Source organism: Theobroma umbraticum, unplaced genomic scaffold (genome assembly GCF_002168275.2).
Source record: "Theobroma umbraticum cultivar Fairchild unplaced genomic scaffold, ASM216827v3 scaffold_477.0, whole genome shotgun sequence".
NCBI classification, from domain to species: Eukaryota; Viridiplantae; Streptophyta; class Magnoliopsida; order Malvales; family Malvaceae; genus Theobroma; species Theobroma umbraticum.
In genome coordinates, this window is record NW_018397294.1 from 105404 (window position 1) to 111814 (window position 6411).

At 36.3% G+C, this 6411-nt stretch overlaps 1 long non-coding RNA gene across 2 annotated transcripts; it reads right to left on the reverse strand.

The window, feature by feature from the left end:
• Nucleotides 1-420: 420 nt before the first annotated feature.
• Nucleotides 421-2335, reverse strand: LOC110428785 (uncharacterized). 2 transcript variants are annotated; one of them, XR_016352240.1, is made up of 4 exons: nucleotides 2178-2335; nucleotides 2014-2098; nucleotides 1874-1938; nucleotides 421-557 (listed from the first exon to the last, which is right to left on the reverse strand). It is a non-coding gene; the product is annotated as an uncharacterized LOC110428785 (long non-coding RNA). The 2 variants fall into 2 exon arrangements; XR_002446513.1 differs by having other exon boundaries at nucleotides 2014-2335.
• Between the last annotated feature and the right edge of the window lie 4076 nt (nucleotides 2336-6411).

Consider the following 6411-nt stretch of genomic DNA (forward strand, 5'->3'; position numbering starts at 1 on the left):
ATGAGAATTCATTTGAAAATGGGCTTGCTTGTGAGATGAAATGTGAACTTGAATAATATTTATATCTTGCTTTGAGTTGATAGAAATTGAGAAGATTTATAAGGACCATAAAGGTGACCATTGCTTTGGTGCAACTTGTAACGACCTCTGCCTCAATCGTTACTGACGTCCAAGACTTGCGAGTGAACTCGTCAAATCTTGAACAAGCCTTAGTTGAGATTCTAGACAATTTATAATCGACTCGCAACATCAATGCCATCGTTTACTTAAACCAAATATACACAATAATTAAAATGTAGCATTCAAATACCAAAAACCATATTTAATAACTCCCAAGTAATTTCAATATAATAATTGGTAATCATTACACAACCCTAAGTTTTAGCAAATACATTTCCAATAGACCTTATAAGTGGTTATCTTTATAAGTCTAACTATTTGATGCAACACGACCTCTATGCAACAGAGAGACTTGGAGTAGAAGTTTAAAAGATGCCATTACCTACGTTGCAGCTAGTCTCGATGTACTGAGCGATGCACTTGAACCGATTACTTATCTGCAAAAGGGAATAAGGGCGTGATTCTCACAAACTAAATGATCATCAACTCCGTGCGTAAGGTGTAGATGGGAAACAAGCTAAAGGCAAAAGATTTGAATTTTAAAAATATAATAATATATGTAAATAATTTAGCTCAAAAGGGAGGTTTGTGACTTATATGTAAAATCAGAAAGTTAATCAAGATAATCATTTAAATCAGATATCAAACCAATTCATGTAAAGATCTCTGCAATCAAAATCATTTAACAACTAGCTTAAAGCAATTTAGTATCATCATGCGTGCTCCCATAAAATCCAATATTAACAAAGCTTATATGCAATTTCATAAATCACCTCGCACGTAAGGAATTAAACCCAATGTCATCGTATAAGTAAGGGAGCTATGGAAAAAAATTATTTCTCACCATGCGAAAAACTACGTACGTGAAACCCAAAGAGATATACAATCACAGACCATGGCCCCAGCCATGTCTAACAACCCGTCGGTGACCCAAAGGTTCTCTAACTAGAGCTCACTCGTGCACAGGGGTCACACTTAACTTGAATGACAACCGACCTACACTCAAATCTCTTGATTCAGTAAAATCATTTAAAAAGTCAAATCAGGTTTTCAAATGATCATTTCAAATCATTTTCAGAATACCGATCATGGTAGCATACTAAAACCGCTTTTTGTAACACTTTATAATGTAAAACCTTTTGCATGAGGTTTAGGTGTCATATCAACATGGTGAGTATGAAATTCATTCATGAGTGCACATTACACAATCCATAAGGCACATTTCGACATAAATTGTATTGAAAAGTTTGTTTCCTGGTTTTAAATCCTTTACGTATATAAATTGTATATATATATATGGTCAAAGCAAATTTCAAATACTTTGGCATTCACAAATTCCTAGAATATCTACCAGCTCATGCTGTCCACAATTCAAATTTAAAATAAATCGACATGTTTATCAATCGTATAACAATATATATATGCATATAGTATGAAAATTTGGAAATCGACACCCCTTACTCACTATACAATAATGGGATGCTACATCGCTATTGATTCAAGTGCATATCTAGCTAATTTCTACTTGTCGGTCTCTCGTTACCTCCTCCGACATGCCACCGCAGCAAACTTTTCTTACTTATTTTCTCAATAGCAACCATTCAAACCCAAACAAATGGCGCCATATCAACCAATAATCCTTAACTAAATCTCATATTTTTTATCACATTACTCACAAACATTTATCACACAATCCATACACTTTAACCAACCAAAGCTTATGCAGCACAATATAGTCACTTTGCATGCTTACCTCTCGGTTTAAGCTTGAATTTCCATATATGATTCACAACTTCCTCACATCTAAGGTCACCTTTGCTGCCACAAACATAGTCAATCAATATACATCTCATTTTTTCCTTTCTACTTATGATTTCAAGACTAAACACTTACCCATTTCTTATTTAGCTCCAAAATCACCATGTATTCCAAGATCTACCTACATGCATGCCTCAGGTCCCTTGAATCCTTGTAGATTCTTGCGACCACAAACAAAATCATACATTACAATTGATTTACAAAGCATGCATTTCAAGCAAAAATGAAAATCTCTTTACCGTCCTTGTCTCGGGTTCACTAAGCCGATCATTCCTTTCTTTTTTCCTTGTCCTCCTATCTTACTTTCTTTATTTCTCCTTTTCTTTCTTTCTCCTTTTCTCTTCTCACTTTGTTATGGGCAAATCCCTCAAGGCAAAAGCCTTCGAAATGACTTTGGTTTCCCCATTTTGTTCACACATGGGCAGATTGCCCAAGGTTACATGCTTTTTATATCGTTTTCTTTCCTTTTTCTCTTTATTTTCTTTCATGGGTAGATTGCCTGGGGTGTGCATGGGTCGGTTTCGGTCGGTTTCGGGTCGGTTTTTCGTCAAAACCGACCAAAAATTTTTGAGATATAACCGACCGAACCGCAATGATATACAGTCGGTTTCGGTCGATTTTTTAGAGTGTCGGTTTCAGTCGGTTTTTGATGATGAGATCAATGGGTTCACTTAAGTTGACTTGGACTAAAATGGGCTAAAATGGTTAAAGATTAATGGCTAAAATGACTCGTGGGAGACTGGGAGGGGGGCAGGCCGGCGCGGCAGGGGGGAATCGAGACTCGTGGGAGGGGGGGCAGGGGGGAATCGGGACTCGTGGAAGGGGGCCGGGGGAATCGTAGGAGTGGGAGGGGGGGCCGGGGGAATCAAGTCGAGTCCGTGGGGGGGGGGGGCTGGGAGCCTGGGAGGGGGGCCGGCGGCCAGGGGAAATCATTCAAATCAACACAACACATCAGGAGTCGGGGGGGGGGGGGGTCGGGGGAAATAGTAGGGGGCGGGCACGGTAGCCGGGGTAGTCGGGCAGGGTAGCCGAGGTAACCGGGGGCTCGGTTTTTTCGATCGGTTCGGGGGGAAAGGATTCCCCCGACGACCGAGCGGATCAGCTGACGAGGCCGATCGGCACAACCGACGGTTGCAAAAACAACGTCGGTTACAGTAACCGACGGCTGCGGTCGTTGGACGGTTCAACCGACCGTTGCTCACTCCTAAGATTGCCCAAACCTTCATGTCTTTGTGTCACGTTTCCTTTTCTTTTATGTTATAAAAGTATAAGACAAAAAGCCTTGGCAACCTTTCCACCCGCCACCTTGTCTTGCCATCCTTTTTCATTTTTATTTTCTTGATTTCTTTATTCCATTCTTTCTCTTTTCATTTCTTTATTTGTTCCTTCTTCTCATTGGACCAACTCACTCCCCACTCACATTTCATGCACAAATTGTCTTTTTTGCTCATTGGTCAAACTCTATCCTAATTGTCTTCCATCCGTCACCTCATTTTCTTACTTTCTTCTTTATTTCATTTGCCATCTATTTCTTCCAATCATATTTCATGCACAAGCTTTTCTTTATATTTTATTTGGACACTCTTGGACCCGTTCAAGTCACATGCAACCCACTTTTTTCGTTTTTCATTTGACCATAAAATGTACCAATCACATTACATGCAAATAAATTTTATTCTTATTCTTTCTTTTACTTCACGTTGTGGGAGTCCCACATGTTCCTCACTAACTTCTCTTTTTTTTTGCATATAATAATTTACATGTAATAGTAAATTTCACATGTTCATTTCATACTCCGCATAATCTAACTTTCCTTGGTTAATAAATTCCCATTTAACTTTAAATATTGAAATTGCACATAAGTCCTCAAACGTTTTTTTATTTATCGTATTATTCTCCAAACTTTTATACTATATAATATGGTCTTTCCAGCCCTTCTTATATTCCAATTTCCTTCTATTTTCATTTCTTTACATGTGTACAAATATAATATAAGGTTTGCACCTCACCAAGGTATCACCATAATATTTAAATATGTACTTACACATTTGTGCTCTATTTAATAAAGGCGTGCGAGCCCCACTAACGTCGTTTTTCTTCAATATTCCCTCTTACTTCGTCTCCCTCACTTAGATTAGTATATAATCCTCCTTCATGACTACTCTCAACAATAATTAAAATATTAATATTTTAATATTATTTTATTAATAAAATATTATTTTATTTTAAAATTCTCCACATGTCTCCTCGGGTCCCAAAATGTCTCACTGTGCCTTTGTTTACTTACAAAACACCTTTTAACCTATTAATTCATCCTCGTTAAAAATATTATTATTTAATTATTATTTTCTCACGTACGAAAAATTTTATTTCAAAATATTCCTTTCACCCAGTACTGCTCTTTAGCACTTAGATTTTCATCAATTGACCCTTTGTCTTATTAGTTGGGTCTTGTTAACTCTTATTCAAGAATACGGGGTGTTACGCAACTTAGTTCTAGTTAGATGTTTTCTTTGTTTAGGTTTTTATTTCCTCTTATTTTAAGTTTTGCTTCAGGACAAGCAAAAGGTTAAGTTTGAGGGTGGAGCTATCAAGTGGAAAACTTGCATAATGCTCCCTAAATCCCTAAGTGGGAGGTAATACCCAAGGTATGGGTTGTGTATGGATTGAGTCTGCTTCAAATGGTAAAAATGCCAATATCCTTGATGTAAACTCTCCCATTTTTCTCCTAGCAAAAGTTTTATAAATAGAGGTACAGATGCTTTTAAATTCTTTTATGCATATTGAATTTCAAATGCATTTATGGGAAAATATTGAAATGAGATGATTGAACGTTTAGAAGGATTCATAAGGATATTTGTGAAATGTCATGTCGTTTTTTCAAAGTATGGTTTATTGCAAAAAGTCTTTCCTTTGGATTGTCCCCTTCCCCATATCCACTGACGAAGTTTTTGTAACTCACATGTTATTTTCTCATATTTTTGTTTTACTGATCAGTAGCTTGCTTCGCTAGGCACCTTATGGAGTAGCTTATCTCATACTTAATAGGTGTGATAGTGCCTTCTTTTCAGCTTTTCAGTGTCACCATACTTCGCTGTGTGTCAAGTCAAGTTTTTAAATGTTTATACTTAAATGGTACTAGTTATGTAACTAAGTACTCATATACTCATTGCTTTATGATTGTGAATATTGTGTTGAGCCTTGGAAATGGGTGGATATGAGAATGTTGAGACTATGGTGATAGGACTATAGCGATATAGGCACGAGATGTGTGCCGAACCACAAATGATAAATTTATAAATATTAACATGGAAAGAAAATGCGAACACACATTATGTTGAGCAGTTCCGTAATGATTTGAGATTGTTGATTTACGTGTACATCATATGTATGAATGAATGAAATTCTGCACATTATGTCAAGAAGTTCTATAATGATGTGAAGATGTTTATTTATTTGTAAATGGAAATGTAAATGAATGTGATGGACGACAAGACCATGCATTCTTGGTTAAGGCTTGCTTGGGCCTAATGGGATATACCCACGTAGGTCCATGCACCGATCATGTCTCGAAAAAGGGAAGTGACTTTGTATGAGTGCTTAATATGCTTAAATATGTTTCATGATCTCCCTAACTTTCATGTTTGAGATCTTGGAACGATTGAAATTACAAGATAGGTTCACAAAGTAAGGAGTTTACCTTAAGCCATTCAAAGATGAACAATCTCCATAACATCAAGCTTGATTCAAGTCAAGAATCTCAATTACAGCTCAATATTCGACCACAAGGAAGCCATACTCGACTATACGTGCATAAATGATGAGAAAATGAAGACCATAGTTGACTATAGAGCCTCCATTCTCCACCTTATGGTAGAAAGTTGAAAAATGGAAGAAAGCTATGCAAAAGTTGACCACAAGAAAAGCATAGTCAACTATTGATGCAAGAAAGTGGAAAACTGATAACTCTATTATATAGAGTTATTTGGACATATTTTGGAGACTTAAGTAACTAGATCTTTGAGATTTTAGGTTCAAATTTTAGCGTTTTAGATGTTTTTTTAGTTTAAGTTTGATTACTTGTTAAGTGACTAATTTAATTTATTTTAGTTAAATTTTATGTTGTTTTGTTTTAAACTACTTTAAGAGTAGTTATTGCTAATTGCTCTTATAGCTTTTGTAGGAAATTGACGAAAAAGGCTCATTTAATGAAAATCAGTGCAAGTATGACGATGACTTCATTCGTATATATTTCAGTATTTTGATCATATCTCTCTCTAAATAACTCCAAATGAGGTGACTCTTGAACCAATAGAATTCTAAGAAGAAAGGATACAATGTTTATTTTTATTAATTTACCCAGTTCTGATTGGATCACGATCAAAATATTTGTCAAAGTTGGAGCACTGCAGCAGTACTCAAGGACTGAATATGATGCGGTATTTGGAGCATATCTTTCAATCCAAGAGTCCA